An 18,011-nucleotide genomic window follows, 5' to 3' on the forward strand; every position below is an offset into this window, starting at 1 on the left:
CAGACCATGTGACTAAGTGCACAGTCCAAACTCTTCTTAAACTCTGAGAGGCTTGGTGCTGTGACTACATCCCCGGGAGCCTGGTATTGTCTCTCTGTGACAATCTCCGCCACCTTCTCCTGTACTGGACCATGAAAGCCTTTGCCATCAGGCCAGGGTGCATGGCCTCACCCCCCTACACACCCTCCCAGATCTTTTTGCTTGTTGGGATTTCCAGCAACCAGGTGGGCACTGCTGGTGCTCTAAAAAGTGCTTAAAAAAGCCACACAGTTCAGTGTGAGGCCAGATTTAATTTGTCTGTAAAAGTAGTAGGATTTTTATTTTTTGATTTGTTGTCACGTCCATCCTGCAGGCCCAGCTTCCCAGCCCATGACCAACTTCTATCAGCTCCCAGATGCTGACACGAGGCACTGAGAGGCACCCAAGCCAAAAGCCTGGATTCCAAACATCCCTGAACTCTGGAGAAGTTCAAATCAGAGCACACATCTTCAGTGAGAAGGGGAAAGCTGTAACGTGATCCCGGTCCTGTGCAATAGAGGTAACACTCAAGTGCAGTCTGAAGGTGACTTCCAGAATATGCAGTGCGGAGCGGAGTGGAGGAAGAGAAGAAAAAGCACGAAGGCATTTTTAATATGTGGAGAAAACAAATGCTCTAGCAGGGATCTGGGTATCTGCTGCCTGTGGGAGGGTGGGGAAGGTTGCTGACAGAGTAAAGGAGGGTAAGAGAAGTGGATGGACTCTGAATTCAAGAAGGAGTGATACCAAAGAGCCCTGCAGGCTGTCAGAGAGGTGTCAAAAGTTGGGAAGGAGAAGAAAGACAAAATCATGAAGGGAGCAATCCACCAGAGCATATCTTGCATATCTGTGATATCTTGCAACTGACAGCTGTTCAGGCTCACACCTGTCCCTGCCCTGCTCTCTGCCTGCCTTTCACATGGCCCCTAATCCCCCTCATGTCTCAGCTCCAGTTCTGGCTGCAGGGAAGGGCACTCTCAGCCAGAAGGGTATCATGGGGCACTGGCTATGTCCTGTGGGGGACATGAGCAGCATCACCCCCATTGTGCGCTGCTGGCAGTGCTTTTCCTCTGGAGCACAAGAAACTGAATGCTTCCCCTCCAGCCCTGCATCAGCCTCTTTTCATCAATCACTTGGGCATGTAAGTATCAAGGCCAGGCACTAACAATGTCAGCACGCACAAGCACAAATGCTTTTTTCACTCCACATCTGAATATGGACGATTTGATTTCCTTTTCCAGAAGGGCTCCTTGGATGACTCACAGAAAGGCAGCAAACAGCTTAGCTGGGTTTGCCTAGTGCTATATTAAGCCACCAAGTGTGCTTGGACATAACAGCCCCTGGCTGTGCCGGGAACATGCCCTGCGTGAGCTTTATCCCGAGCCGGGAGGGTGCCAGGCTGCAGGACTGGGCAGTCAGATAGGGTGGTCACCTTCAGAGATTACTCAGGGTTAGGGTCTAAGGTCAATTTAATGTGCTGGCTGCTCTGGCCACAGCTGCAGGAGGGCGAGATGAAAGCCCCACACACGTGGTGTGTGTTAGGGGTGACTGTCTATGCCTGCGCCCCTTCGCTGGGCCAGGGGAATGAGCTCCTGGGGGTGTCTGAGCTCCTGTCAGTGACTGTTTTGATGGCTTTTGTGCATCCCATAGCACCACAGAGAGTAAGGGATAGCTTCCTGGCTCTCACTTCCTCACTTAATGAATCCCACCACTAATTAGCTGACAGTAACATGCAGCTATTCTGGACTGTAGGTGGATCTTACCGAGGTCATAATGGTTGCGGGTAATGTAATTTATTACCCTGGGAGGTGCTTTGGGATACAGCGCATGAAGACCACTCGGGAAGTGCCAAAGCAGTATTACAAGTCAGGATTTTCCCCGGTAAGGTAATATGTTCCATACTCGCCGTGCGTTGGAGAAATAAAGCATCGAAGTTCCCCTGGCTCCAGTGCAACGCTGTCAAGGTTTCCAAACACATTGGTGGAAACAGAGAACTACTGTGCTAGAGAGGTGGGTCCCTCTTTGGAGCAAAAGGAGTGCAGGGCTTTCATTTTTTCTCCGTCACGCAGCTCTGAAAGCAAAACCTGCCCTGATTGAAAGGTGCCTGAGCTCCTGACAGAGGAGTTGAGCTGGGGCTGCCCAGCAGCTGGGGTCAGCAGCCCGGCCACACTGGGGCTCCAGCTGTACTCCGGGTGAACTCGACCAAATTAGCTGTACACGGTGCTGCATTCCCTCATTTCTCAGAGGATCAAAGCTGCTGGATTGAGTCCCAGCTTTCTGCAGATAAGCAGGTCACAGGATTAGTTTGCACCTATTTGCTGCTTGTAATACACCGTGTTACAGATTCCTCTGTATTTCCTGGGTTGTACCCATACGCACTGGATGCTTGTGGTCACATTTTTTCACTTTAGTCGCCTGAGCTAATCTAGTGACCCGAGATACTTCTACAGACTCCCAACATCACCGCAGATTCCCTGGCACTGTTACACTGACTATAAACTGCTACTGCTATTCTTGCCCCCAGCCCTCTTTATGATTCCCTAGTTTTATATAAAAAGCTCTTTCTACCACTCAAAAGGCTTCTCTCATAACCAGAACAGCACGGGGGCAGGTGCAGCAGCTCTGGCTTTGATTAAGCCGTTTCTGAATGGTGGAGGAAGAAACACGAGACTATCTAGTTTGGTAAGCAATGAGGCATCCGTAATTCCTGAGCAAAATGCCTGTGGAAAACAGGGGGGAGAGGGAAGACAGTAATAATTGGAAATCCATTTCACTTGTATAAAAGCGTTAATTAGTTGTTTATCTGAAGGCATGCCGCAGGCTTCACAAAGGCACACACGAGTTACAGCAATTAATTACTAGCAGGGTCTGGGAGACTGTCTCTGTAATTAAAATTTGTGACCAAGCATCAGTGATGGATGATTCGAAAAGCAAATAGCAAACCATATATAAATATATATATATATATACGTTTCTCAAAAAAGATAATGTGGTTTTGTGTCGTAGGACTTAGTGAAAATTTGACTGTCATTTTAAAAATTGTTTAAGCAACAGGTACATATCTAATATGCTAGTGATACCTTTAAAATGAGTCAAATTTTTATTTTTTATTTTTTTATTTTTTTTTAGCCTAAAGAGTTTACCTGTCAGTACAAGCAGACACATTTTGAAACTATGCAGGTATGTACATCATATTTGGCAAATAGATTTGGATGAAAAAACAGAGATAGAATTGAGAAAGAAAAATGTATTTTCAGAAAGATGTATTTAATTTTGGAACTCAAGATCATGACCTAATGTTCCTATTTTAATTGAAAAATAAAAATAAATTCCTGAGTCCAAAGTACTCTGTTGATTTGAAGATAAATATTTTTTCCAGTTCTCACACCCCGCTAGAGTGGTAATAGATAGCACATGCTGCCAGTGTCTGTCCTCTCCAGAACATAAAAAGTTTTTAAGGACAGAATGAAGGAGATATTTAAACAGAGGCATCTGGACAGCGAAGAAAAATACATGGCAATGCTTTGGACAAAGCATTTAAATGTATTATTTCATTTGTGAGTATTATGCTGTGTATAATAATAGAATAGCACTGAATTAAACTTGCACAACTCCAGTGGGACTGGAAGCATCCTGAAGATTTTGGCTTTGGATCCTTCTTTATGACATTTTTTTGAAAATATGGGATGGCCAGGGAGTGAAGACCATTCCCAAAATAAAAGTGTTTCTTAGCATTATTTTCATAGGCTATTTTTGACAAGGCTGACTGATTGAAAATGATTTCCAATGACTGGTTTCAAAAAGTGACACATTTGTCTTTTGTTGTTGTGAACCATTCAGTTCACATAGACTAAAAATTACTCCTAGCCTCTTTTCGAAAATGTTTTTGGTCAGGAGATTACGACAAACTGTGAGTATTGTCCAGGCTCTATCTGAGCTGCGTTCATCGCAGACAATGATTGTGGCATCTGCTTTGTGGCTGACTTAACACCTGCAATCAAGATTTTGGAGGCACTGGAGTTAACTTGTGTTAACTGAAATTTCTCATCTCTGCTTTCTGCAAGCCACCAAATGTCAACTGTTTTCAGGAGTATTATAGCCAAGAAGCCAACAGGAAGGTTTGCTAAAATGTTTCCATGTAGAAAACAGAAAAATAAGCAGAATCAAGCAAAAACTGCATATAGTACAGTACAGCCTGTTTCTTATAGCTCTGTCCAGAGGTAAAGAAAATGTTTCCCTCGGTGAGGTCTTGGAGTACTGTCGGGAAACTTGTAAGGGCTCCTCAAAAGGGAATGAGCTTAAAGCAGTGAGGTTAACTTCTCTATGCAAGCACATGATAGCAGTGAAATATGGGATCATATGGAAGTAGCTTGCCGTAGAAGGTATTCCCCTTTCATAGCAGCAAATCACAAATTCAAAGCAAAAAGTTGCATGAAATGGAGCTGTAACTCTATATCTAAATATGTAATTCAATTATAAACTGAGTATCTTGGCCACTGGCCAGAAGAGAAGGAATGTTCAATTAATCCATGTATAAAAAGAGTTCATATTGAAACACTGAAAAATAAAAATCAAAGACCTGCCCTTAATTGTAACCCAATGCTGACAAAGGAAAAAAGAAAAAGAAAAAGAAAAAGAAAAAGAAAAAGAAAAAGAAAAAGAAAAAGAAAAAGAAAAAGAAAAAGAAAAAGGAAAAAGAAAAAGAAAAGAAAAAGAAAAAGAAAAAAAAAAGAAAAAGAAAAAGAAAAAGAAAAAAAGAAAGGAAAGGAAAGGAAAGGAAAGGAAAGGAAAGGAAAGGAAAGGAAAGGAAAGGAAAGGAAAGGAAAGGAAAGGAAAGGAAAGGAAAGGAAAGGAAAGGAAAGGAAAGGAAAAGGAAAGGAAAGGAAAAGGAAAGGAAAGGAAAGGAAAGGAAAGGAAAGGAAAGGGAAAGGAAAGGAAAGGAAAGGAAAGGAAAGGAAAGGAAAGGAAAGGAAAGGAAAAAGATTGTAAATAACAATATTGCTTGCTAGTTCTTTAGGCTTCTAATTTGGATGCTAAAACACTCATGGTGTTCCTTAATGATGAAGGATGAGACCAACATTTTTTCCTTTGCCGACAAACCCAACTGCAGCTTTTCTTGAGCAGGAGACTTTTTCCTTTCAAAATAACACCTACCTAAATGATCAACCTTACAACATAACTACTAAGAACTAAGTTATGAATCAACAAGAACGATGGTGAGTCAGCATGAAAAAGCAGATAAATCTCAGATTCTGAAAAACAAGGCTAGCGGGAAAGTAAGAATTTAACTTGCATCTTTCAATGAATGCTTTTCTTTCTTTCCTTTTTATAGCTGTACAAGAGAGATAAAGTCAAATAACAGCAATGAATAACTGACACCCTAGTGTCAAAAGTAACATTAAAAATACTTATGAAATTGGGAATTTGGGCAGGAATTTACAGTTGTTCCTTAGGATAAATTAAACAACAAAAAAGAAAAGCTTACCACTAGTAGAGTAATAATCCACACCAGGGAAGGCATAAAACTTTAAGCCATGAACTGAGGCCAAGTAGAAAGTCATTACTAAATTAGCAGAGCCGAACTTTAGTCAGCCAAGACTCCCCTTTCTACCAGTTAATTCAGACAGTTAGTCCTCTCCTCCTTGACAGCCATCTGCACCTCTTTAAGTTGTCATATTTGGTTTGATTGAAATGTTCACATAGTAAAAAAAATAAAAATAAAAATCCAGAACTTTGAGACAGCAGGAGTCTTACTGACAAGCCTTGTAAAAATCAAACCTATTAAAAAAAAAAAAAAAAAAAAAAAAAAAAGCACTCCACAAAGAAGCCAACAGATAGACATTTTATTGGGGTGGGCTTATTGAATTGTGAATTGCACAGTAACAAGCTTACAAAGGTCAGCCAACCACGTTATCCAAGACAATTGCAAATCTCACCCCAACAATTTGATAACGTGCCTCTTTTGCAGCATTATGTGGAATCCCCTCCAAATAGCCAAAAAGCAATGAATATTTTTCATGTTGGATCATCATCTAAGCATTGCTGTCTTCTTCCTAATGTCACCACACTGACGTGTCAGTGTGCTGTAAAGGAACACTTTTGCATGGCGGTTTATCAGAGTGCCTTGCACTGGAATATTGTAACTACCAGCAGTCTTGACATGCTTTCTTGAGTCTTTGTATTCTTGCTATGCCATTTTCACATTCAGAGAGCTCTCTAACAGGAATCTTGCTCCTGTGCTTATGAAAACGTTCAGTAATTTCACACTTAGGAAAACAATAAAAAAAAAAAAGCATATTCTCAGCAAGTGCACACAGGAAGGCATATATGACACCTGCCAATTTGCTCAGCCAATGAGATAGGCACTTCACAAAACAGCTTGTATTTTTATATATATATATAGAATAGATAGATAGATAGATAGGTATAGGTATAGGTATAGGTATAGGTATAGGTATAGGTATAGGTATAGGTATAGGTATAGGTATAGGTATAGGTATAGGTATAGGTATAGGTAGATATATCTGTCCAGAGAACCTTGTAAAATGACTATAAATTTGCATTAAAATAGAAAAAATATTCAAGACCAAGAAATTGGAAACAGCCTACTGGTGTCCAAATAAAGAGTCTTATTTTTTTGGTGGGGGGGGGGGAGAAGGAAGGAAGGAAGGAAGGAAGGAAGGAAGGAAGGAAGGAAGGAAGGAAGGAAGGAAGGAAGGAAGGAAGGAAGGAAGGAAGGAAGGAAGGAAGGAAGGAAGGAAGGAAGGAAGGAAGGAAGGAAGGAAGGAAGGAAAGAAGGAAGGAAGGAAGGAAGGAAGGAAGGAAGGAAGGAAGGAAGGAAGGAAGGAAGGAAGGAAGGAAGGAAGGAAGGAAGGAAAGAAAAAGACCCTGAAAATGTCTGAACGTTTTCCTCGCCTAAAATAAAAAGTTAGTTTAAAAGGCAGGTAAGTTAAAATCAGTATGTTTCTGCACAGCAGAAACTCATTATGGTACTACAGTATTTGATTCCTCGTATAAAAAATATGGGATATGAAATGAATGGTACCTCAGATCTACTACAGAAGACAATTCATAATACTGAAAAATCCCAGGAAATTTCAATGGTGCATGGCTGCATGTCTTAGCTTAAAAATTTTGGAGGATTTATGATCCACTTGCAAAGAAACAGTAAAATTGTGGGTGTAAAGAAGCACTTCATAAAATCCTTGCATAATTTTTTACATATACCTAAAGAATGTGCAGTCAGCAAAGCAAAACGTGGAAATGTTAACATCTTTTTCTTTCTCATTCTAGCGTGACTTTTTCTAATTTAAACAGCACCGTATGGGAAGTTCCTCTGTTTTTAAAGATGAGACAAAGGGGTGATATTATGCCTTTGAAGACACACATGCTGATTTTGTGTGTGTGTGTCTTGTTAACTTAATTCAAAATGTACACAGGAAAAAGATCTCCTTTCCCATGTAGGTAACTTTAAATCCCATGATAACTTTTATCATCATCATCATCATCATCATCATCATCATCATCATCTAATCAACGATGGCCATGTCATTGTATCATTAAATTTACAAAGTGTATGAAGATTTGTTATTCCAAAATATACATTATACTTCTGGTCACCTGTTGAACTCACATCTTTCTATTAAGCTGAACTGAATTTCAATAATTATCACCAGTTATGATAAATACAATTTTTGTGTTCACAACACAAAGAAATATGGAGCTTAATTCTACCACTAAGATTTTTGAAGTGATACCCCAAAAATTCCCTGTGCATCTTTCTACTGGTTTCTCCAGGCCTTGATGCTGGTATCAAACAACTAAGTCTAAGCAAATCTGTAGAAATGTAGACACAGAAGTTGATTATTCAGTGATTGGCACGTTTTGTCAGGTGTTAATACCACAATATCGGACATCATAAATGGTGAAAAAAAATGCTTTTTGTCCTCTCACACACATTCACATGTGTATATTCTCATACCTATGGTGTCATAGTACAGATTTTAATTGTCTAGTGAAAACCTGGACATGAGATCTGATTTTATATGTAACGTAACAAAACTGCCATTGTCAGGTAGTAACGCTAGATCACAGCCTAAGGGTGAGGTAATTTGTGTCTTGAGCTATCAAATATGTCTTCATGACATATGTGAAACCCAGGGAGTTTTGCTAAGCATTTGCAACCAACAGAGTGTATGAAGCACACAAACAAACTACAATCCACTTAGGTGTGATCAGCTGAACAGCTGAAGTTCGTGATCACAGTGATCTCACCTCAAAGGTCATTAAAAAAGTAATGCAAGAAGCTGTTCTTCCCTTTCCCTCACTACTATCTGCACTGTGTTTTTTAGAAGAAAGAATCACACAAAACAAAATGTAAACTCATATTTAGAAAGTTTGTATCTGAACCATCCATGAGGCCTTTCCTTTTTCCCAGTTCGAGTTCTGTTGGTCAGCTAATCTGTACCACATAAGATCACAAATCACATTTGTTTTTCAGTGCATGCTATTTTTCATGCTGTCTCAGGAGCCCTCACCCATGGTTGGCTCCTCTCATCCCATTTCATTCGTTGTATTGGCAGATGGCTTAAACCGTGGAGAAGTGCCTGGACTTCGAATGCATAATTATTTTTAATAAACATACTGTGCACCATATATCCTCTGTTTCATAATCCTCACCTAGCCCCCATGTCTTCCTTTCCCATCTCCTAGTTGGGCTGAATTCTCCACCAGCCCCAAAGTATCTGCCCCGAGCTCACATGCAGCTGCAACTACTTGTCTTCATGTCCATGGCAGAGTGGGTGCACTCCTCATTCACAGATGTTAAACTGTGCCAAAAAGAGAAGGAATTCTTCATACAAATTTGAGGCATAACCAAAGTTACTTCTCAGCAAAGAAATCTTGGAGGGCTGTAAACAAAAGATCATCATATCCCAACCTTTCTGTGGCTATAATATTCTTCCCAGCTCCCCTTTTATAATGCCCTGTAGTTTGTGACCACATTTGGCAAAAGCTTATTTTTCAGTCTGAAAGTGGAAGAATTTCGCTTATCTCTCACATTCATTATTATGTGATTAGACAGTAGCCACCACACTCTGTAATTCTGAAGTGAAATGAGGAATTTGTGAAGATTTACAGCTGAATGTCTAAATGAAGCTTGGAAATATATTTCTACAGAAATAAACTTGATTTTTGACTTAGTATCGAGTATGCATGGCTTCAGAATACTGAGGAAAATCACCATAGCAGGAAATTTCCATGCTGACAAGCTCAGATTGGTGCCACAGTTATGATCTAATTGGGGAAGGAAATGCCTTATGAGAAAGGCTTACAGGCTGGGGTCAGCAGCCCCGCTGAAGCAGCATCAGGGGCATGCGGTGCTTGGGCAGGACTCTCTGGGTGGCAGGCAGGTACTTCTGGAGCATGCTTTACCTTCTAGACTTGTTCTATATTGGAAAATGCTGTCACCTTCTGAAAGGTGCCATCCATTGCAACAAAACAAACCACCCATAACCCCCATCAGGGCTTGTAACACAGTGGACAAAAGACACAGGTGGGCAGCTTTTCACACATCAGGTTTTGGAGAAGTGGGAGAGAGAGACAAGAAGGAGCCGCCTCAGGCACACTTCCAGGTGGCGGGGTGCAGGCCTCGCTTCCAGCCATTTGGGGGCTGTGGAGAGGGAAGCCATGCCCACATCTCTGCCTCCTCACTGGCTCCTCCAATGCATTGCCTGGTCTGGGTGGGCTGGGGCAGGCCCTCAGGGAGTACTGCTGTGTGCTTTGGCAAGTCATGGCTGTGCCCTGTGGGGATGACAGGGGCCGTTTAGGGCAGCACAGGATGCCAGAGCCTCACTGAAACGGTATGCAGACGGTCACACCATCTAACTTTAGCCACTGAGCTGAGGTGGCTGGGAGAGGAAGTTAGTCTCGCATGGCTTCCCCTGTGGTCCACGTCCTCCACAGGGAGATTCAGAGGCAGAGCCTAATTTAAGGAGTGGTGTTATGGAATGTGAAAACTCTCGCATTTTCTGCTGTCAGAGCTCATTAGGATTTTGCCTACAAGTATCCTCCAAGCAGCGGCATCTCAGCAGTGCAGGGTCCCCGCGTCAAGACACAGCATGGGTGCCCCATGCTGCTGAGGCCACTGTGCTGCCTGGGCCACCCAAACCCCTCTCAGCTACATCAAAGGGCTCTTCCCAGAGCTCATTCACGAGTTGTCTTCAGAGTTTGCCCGGCTGAAAAGTGCGGTGGCATTAAACTGTATACACAGATATTTTTTTTTAAACAAACAAAGCCTCTGAGTCTGACAGGCAAGGGCAGGGATGGGATTAGGCAAACATCCTATACAGACGGTTCCTCTTTCTGTCTGTCAGCTTGTAAGTGCTTTCTCTTCTGGAACTATACAGTACTAACTGAGCCGGAAACAGCTATTTAAAAAGTGATTATAATGTGACATTTTTGTTTGACCTAACATCAAGCCATGTGCAGCTTAAATGTCAGCAAAGCTATTTACTATCGGGGCAGACAGGCCCTAGCATGCTTAAATCTACCCAGCGTCTTAAAACTGCTTGCTGTCTCCACTCAGTGCACATGAATGACACTGAAGCCAAGATGTAAAGTAGAGCACTCCGTAAGCTGTGATGATTGACTAATATGCTGGGTGGCACAATGCATTCAGCTGGAGGCTCACAGAGAGGAAGACAAAATAATGGATAATTAAAGTCAATCTCAGGTTAGAAAGCAGAGGCCCGTGCAAAAGGTTTCCTTGGATTAGCAAGAGAATGCCAGGAGCTGGTGCATTTCTTCCTGGGATATTTGAGGAGCTCAAATATTCGGACAAATATAGCAAGTGGATTTTTTTATTATTATTATTATTTTTATTATTAGTGCACATGATGCTTTAGTCACATGAGAGAGGAGGGACCACAGCCCCGAGCTGTCGCTGCAGATTGTGCCCTTAGCAGTCTCCTTCCAGGCTGCAGCCCCGCAGTAGGGCATGGTGGCCACGGGGCTGTAGACCCACAGGACTGGTGGAGCACAGATCAGGCCATCCAACTGTGGCTGCCATGTGGGGTCGCAGAAGGGAAGGGAGGATTTGGAGCTGCCTCACTCCCTGCTCTGCAAAATAATAGCCCGGCAGTAGGAGAGCGTGCGGCTGCGGCTAATTGCGTGCAGCTCTGTTTGTGAGAAGCACGAGGAATGAAGCAGTTTCAGGTCCTGCAAACATGCACGTGCACTTACAGCTATAATGCTGCATGCAAAGCTATATGGTATTGTGAGCTCTCCCTAGAAGACAATGAACTGGTTTACAGCGGATGAAGATAAGCGTGCTTATAGGTCCTTAGTGGGACTGGAGGCATATATTTGGACAGTGTTCCAGTCTGACCTCCTTCTCAGAGCCTAAAATAACAAACAAATCAGTGTGCCTTTATTTTGAAAAATGTTGCTCACAGTAATAAGGGTGGGTGGGGGAACTCAGCAGGAAGCGAAGCTGTGATAAAACTTCCATTTTGTACTTTCTTGTATGTCAGAAAAAAAAAATACATTATAATTCAGGGTGCCTTTGAGGGTTTATTTTTCTTTACATTGTTACATGCCTGATCACATCTGATTTTGGAAGTTAAGCAGGGTCTGACTTGGCTGGCATTTGGGAGACTGCTGAAAATGCTGTAAACTTAGAGCTTAAACTAAACTCACTATATGAATGCACAGGACCCAACAGCATGACTCTGGGAGGGGGTACAAACAAGAATATTCACTGTTTTTCCATATTTTTAAATACTGCTTTGCTCCAGATTAAGCAACTGAGATAACAACCATGGCCAAAAATAATATCATGATTCTTAAATAAGCATTTTTTCAAATTTACAAAAAAAAAAAAAAAAAAAAAGGAGAGAGAGAGAGAATGCTCATCCGTACTAGTTAATACTTTCTAAAGATCAGAGAAAAAACCTTTGAGCAATCTGATCATCAGGTCATTAGAGATAGGAAATAAATTCTTTAATTTCTGTCTGCTTACTAAGTGTTGACAGTAGCAAGGGACTGTAAAAATCCCTTCAAAACTCATTTAAGTTTAATAAGTGAAAACATTATAAGCTTTTTAACAGAAAAGAAATGAGAGGTAGCCAGAGTATTTTTTTTTTTAAACATGGATTTTCATGTTGTTCTTGGTGTTTTCAATGACAAAGGGCTTAATTATACCATATAAAGGCTCCTTTCTTCTTGCTTTACCTTAGAGAATTCCAGAAGATCAAGGCTGGTCTGTTATGATTTTGCTTGGAGGTTCCCAAGCAAAAGTTAAAACATTCACAAAACTTTTCTTCATTAAAAATGCTCAACAGTCATTCATATTAAAACAAATATAATTTTAGAAAATAACAAATAACGAAAACTCCCTTCCTTTCTTGCTTTCTTATCAAATGTCAACAGTGTGTTGCTCTCAGATCCTTAATGGACCTTGTGGTCCAGGGTGAGCTTCATTTTTTTTTTTCAACTCCCCCCAAAAACAATTAAAAAGGCAGATTATAATGAATGTATTACAAAGTAAATGAACAAAAGAGATATCATTGAGTATCTTTCTTCCATTCTGAAACAAGAAATAAATATGATATGGCAAAGCAAGGCAAGCTTCACATGCTACAAGCCTCTCCCAGGTAGTGTCTGAGATGCACTTATTCAGTTTTGCATTTCTTCTTTGTTACGCTGAAATGTGAGGGATTTCTAAATCCTGATTTGGATGCATCCCCTAGCAGCAGAGAAAAAATGACAATTACTGAAGCAAGGCAAGTTGTTTTCAGTTTAGCAGGTTTTTTCTAAGCCAGGCTTGTGGTTTCATTTAAAGTTTGAATGCTTCCATTCTCTGAGAAGCCCAGTGGCTTTTCAATAGCTGAAGATCAAATGATGTTAATCAGCCAGTGTGACCTAATCCTCTAATTCAGATGCCTTTTTACATTAGAAATGTTCTGCTCATGTAAGATCAGTTTGCTTTTAAACTGACTTTTTTTTTTTTTTTTTCTGTTAAATGTGCTATTCTCAAAGTTCTGTTCCATGCTTCTCACATCTGTTACTTCTATGCAAATAAAGGAAGATTGTCTTTTCTTCATTTTGCAGGTTTAGGTAGGCCGTTCCTAAGGGTTCTGACAGAAAATCAGAAAAAAAAAAAAAAAAAAAAAAAAAAAAAAAAAAAAAAAAAAAAAAGACTAAGATGTTATACAACAGCATCAAGGGGAGTATTTTTATTTTTGTAGTGGTCCTACAGGTCGTCTACACTCCCAATAGCTGAATCCCATATGCAATGTCCCTCAGCTCTGTGCATCTGCAGGTAGCTGGCAGATTGCAGCCACACCAGACGTGCAGGACCACAAGAGGGAAAACAGCCTGCTGCATACCTGACGGTGGACATTGCCTCATGCAGGCATGCATAAGGGTGCAGCTGGGTGACCCGCAAACACAGCTTGTCAGACTTGGCAGGTTTGCTGACATTAACACTGGGAGAGCTCCTGAGCTATCCAAGCACCAACAGACGGACCATCAGCACAGGTTGTGTCTACTGACCTCCACAGCAGTTTTCAGTAAGGAAAGCTGAATGAGCAGATCCTAACCAATTTGTTAGGCCACATGCATTTAACTGCATTAACCACTTCCCTTCATGCATGTGGAACGAAAACTCTACAAAGCCTGAACATGGCCTTTACTCCTACAGGCAACACACGGACATCTGAGTTTCTGCACAAATCCAAAGGCTAGAACCTCCTGAAACATGCAGCTCTCTGGTCAAGTGCAGTCTTGAGTGTTAATGACTAGCACAATTGAATTCTTACCCCTTTTGCTTACCTCTGGGCTGGACTTAGTCAATATTTTCACATAATAACAAGCCAGTAGTCAACACCATCAGTGTTGAACTCCTTCCTATGAACCTTGCCTGCTTGAACTATAGAGCAAGTCACAGCTAAAATACGTGGCAGAGAGGAAAGAGCCCCATGGCACACACACAGGTAAGTTCATCTGTTTGGTCTTGTCTGTAGCATTACTCAGGATTCTTGCTAGGATTTTTACTATCTACTTCTACATTGTTGCTAAGATTACCTCATGTAAAGGAAGGTTTGGAAATAAGGTTTGGAAAAAATAAAACATTTTACAGCATCTGTCAAGTGTTTATCAACATTTTTTCTCTTAAAGAGGACACCAGGGTTTATTGTTCCTGCTCAATGGTCTGTGATACGTAATCATCTTACATCTAGTGAACTACACAACTTTTTTTTTTTTTTTTAATCTGCCAGAAGATGTCAAATGAATCTAATCAATTAATTAATTTTTCTCAAAATATTTCACCAACATGGAGCTTGCAGAATCCAAACTGGCAGAACACACAAGAGGTTTCAAAATCCCAAGTGCTACTATCAGCATTACGTTAAGTGAAGCACAAGCTGATTAAGATACACCTTCAAAGTAGTTAAAATTTCTTTCTCCAGTCATCTGGCATTTGTGGAGATAATTTTCATATTACTGTGCCAAGTGTGTAAAACATCCCTTTTCCCCAGTGCTATTTCCTTAAAGAAATTAAAACATATTTTTATCCTGGCATTTGACAGCACAACGTGGTCGAAGTAAGGATTTGTGGGCAAAGTACGCCATCTCCCGATACCAAATAATATTTACTCAGCAGCAAATAATTTAGCATTTCTCCTTTGGATTGCCATCTGTTACAGTGAAAGATGGGGAAAGAAAGCCATCTGGTGGAAGATTAAGACTTAAATCTTAACATCAATATCCTTAAACCTTATCTGAATATCCTGTACGGAGACTTGGCAAATCATTGCTAAATTTTCTTAATTAAATAATAATAATAATAATAATAATAATAATAATAATAATAATAATAATAATAATAATAATAATAATAATAATAATAATAATAAACAATTAAAATTGTAAGGAGCTGGGTATCCCAAATTTGTTGCTGTTTCAGGCTACTTAGTCAAGAATAAAATTATGTCAGATTTTAAGAGAGATAAAATCTGTACCATATTATGGTCCCCCAGCCCTACAGAAGTTGTATGTATTTAATACTACACACAATACATATGATTAGTACTTGAAAATACTCATGAATTATATCTCTAGTACTGTCCCAGGGTAGAAACCTGGGAGCAAGTACTGACAGGGTAGCAAAATACTGTAAATAAGCAGTTCTGTTTGCCTAAAAATTGTAAAGAGTTACAATGGTTGTATTAAGTACAAGTGTATCTCATGTATATTTTATCCACTTAAGCAGTATGTTCTAATGTATATATTTAAATAAATCTATTGCATGCTGTAAAAAGTAATTCAAGGCATTATTTTTAGCTGATGCCTAGGGAATTGTTCCCCATCAATATGTAAAATCATGTTGTTGCTGTGTTCAGCAACTGTTACATAGCAGCTTTCTGTTCTTCTGAACATGGCTGGAAACTTCAGGTCTCCAGAGCATTCACAGCTCCAAAGGCTTCAAATGGAGCAGAGTTCTTAAGTGCAATAGAAAATCAAACTGTGTATGTGGACATGCTGAGTTTGGCAGCATTTTCTAAACCTATAGGACAGCTACAGCTGGGGACTGCAGCATAGCCTCGTTAATGTCACAGGAGAATTGGTTCCAGAAATGTATCTTAAGGACACTGGTGGCAAAGAAATTATCACACAAAACTGAAAAATATGCTTCCTCATGTGTATAGTACAAGACTGATCCGTGTTAAAAAAGTGTTAAAGAAATTGCAAAAACAAGTGGGTTATAAGATTTAAAGAGCTATATATACTTAACATAGTATATAGAAACCTTCAGAAAGAGTTAAAAGACAAAATATCTGCTATTAGTTAGACTTAAAAATAGCACTGTTGAACTAGACACGACATCTTATTTAAAATACAAATTAAATTACTCTGTGTTATTTTTGTATTTGTCTAAGTTCAGAAGGTATGCAACTACTGCTCAGAAACCAGAAAGAATTCATTTGTAGCCACAAAGACTGCAAGATAAAGAAAGTTGATGAAGCTCTGGTGGAAAGCGACCTGTGAAGGACAAGAAGGCAATCAAAAACAGCTGGTATGAATTTATGAAGGACAAATCATATTTGACCAACCTGACTGCATCCTATGATGAAGTAGCTGGCTACATGGAGAAGGAAAGAGCAAGTGGATATAACAGATCTTGACTTCAGTCAAGCTTTTGAAATCATTTCCAGCAGCATTTTCACTCACAAACTGAGGAAATATGGCATGAGCAAGCTGGCTGTTGGATGAATTGAAAACCTCCTGTACTGCTGGGCTCAGTGGGTAGCAATTGATAGCTTGATAACCTGCCTGGATGCCTACAGCAAGTTGAATACTCTAGGGGTTGATACTAGGGCTCACATGGTTCGTTATCTTCATCAGAAACCTGGACAGTGAGACAGGACATACCCTCAGCCTACTTTCAGATAATGCTAGGGTAGGGGGAATGATTGACACACTAAAAAATAGAGCTTCAGTTCTGAAGGACTTTGAGAAATTTAAGGGCTGGGCTGCCAGAAGGCTTAACAGGTTCAAGGAGAAATATGCAACCCTGCACCTAAGGTAGAATAAGCCCTTCTGTTGGTACCAGCTGTGAAGAATGGAGCTGGTGATCAGCTCTGCTGAGAAGAACCTGGGGTTATGTGAAACCCAAGGCCAATATGAGCAACAGCATGCTCATCCCAAAGAAGGCAAACCACAGAGTAGGCCTACATTAGGGGCATGGCCAGCTGACAGAGGGGGACAGTTGACCTGTCCCCCTTTGCTTGGTGGTGGTGAGGCCCTGCCAGGACAGTGTCCAGTTGGGTGCTGCTTCAGTTCAAGTGGAGTGTCTACAGAGAAGGTCTGCCAAGATGATCACCGTCTAAATCACTTCCCACAGAGGCTGACGGAGCTGGGCCTATCTTGTCTGTTGAAGAATGCAAGGGGTCACATAGTAACAGCCTACAGCTACTTGAAGGGGTTTATAAATAAGGCAGCTAAACGCTTCTTGGTAATACTAGGCAATAGAACAATGCACAATGGCCAGAAATGGCTTGGGATGTCCAAGGAGGATATTATTTACTTGGAAGACAGTTAACCCAGATAAATAAAATGTTGTCCTGTTTTGTTTTGTTTTGGAGGGGAGAACTAGGGACTGGATGGTTTTGAGAGCTGTCAAGGCAACACTGTAATCAGACCTACTTTCAGTGGGGAGGCTGGACTATGCCATGTTCAAAGGGCCCTTCCAACCAACATTTCTGTGATTGTATACAAATGTAAAACTGATGTCTTCCCTTGTTTATTGTGGGAAGATAGCTTTTAAAGTGTGATCAAAATGCGCCTGGGCTGTATTATTTATTTGGGAGTGTGTTTAAGTATACATGGGAGCAAAAAATAAAAATACTCTGCCATCTGTTGATATCTGGCAAACTGCAGATGTTCTTTTCTGAAAGCAGAATATTTAATTGCCACATTTAAGCCATTGTCTGCTATTTCAACTGGTAACATAAAAATAGCAAAGAAATGCAATGCATTTTGAAAAGTTACAGATTTTAAAGTAATGTAGTGTATTTATTTAACTTGCAAAAGTGAGGGGAAGGGCCTGTAGCCACATTTCAGGAGTCTCTTACCTTAAAATTTATTGCAGAAACTGGGATAACCACACGCTTTTCTCTGAATAATTACATTAGCTTCTTTCCATTTACTATGATGCTGCTCTTTTTTTTTTTTTTTTTTTTGGGGGGGGGGTAATAAATTAAAAAAAAAAAAAAAGCATACTACATGCTTAAATGGTCATTGATGTGATCAGTTTTGACCAGAGAAGGCCTCACCAGCAGTTCTTGCTGTTGCCTGTAACAGCCCAGCTTCTACTTCTCTACATTTGTGGCAATTTTAAGATTTAAAGAAAAGCTTCTGGAGTATGTGGAATTTAATCAGAAGAAAACATGCTGGTGAGCAAATATTGTGCAGCCTGTTATTACGCTTCATTT

At 40.5% G+C, this 18,011-nt stretch overlaps 1 long non-coding RNA gene across 1 annotated transcript; it reads left to right on the forward strand.

Annotated features, from left to right (window-relative positions):
- The first annotated feature begins 737 nt into the window (after positions 1-737).
- LOC137854289 (uncharacterized) lies at positions 738-17,440 on the forward strand. Its single transcript, XR_011095072.1, has 4 exons — positions 738-2,697; positions 3,145-3,195; positions 13,263-14,009; positions 15,962-17,440. It is a non-coding gene; the product is annotated as an uncharacterized lncRNA (long non-coding RNA).
- Positions 17,441-18,011: the final 571 nt, after the last annotated feature.

Source organism: Anas acuta, chromosome 3 (genome assembly GCF_963932015.1).
Source record: "Anas acuta chromosome 3, bAnaAcu1.1, whole genome shotgun sequence".
Taxonomy (NCBI): Eukaryota; Metazoa; Chordata; class Aves; order Anseriformes; family Anatidae; genus Anas; species Anas acuta.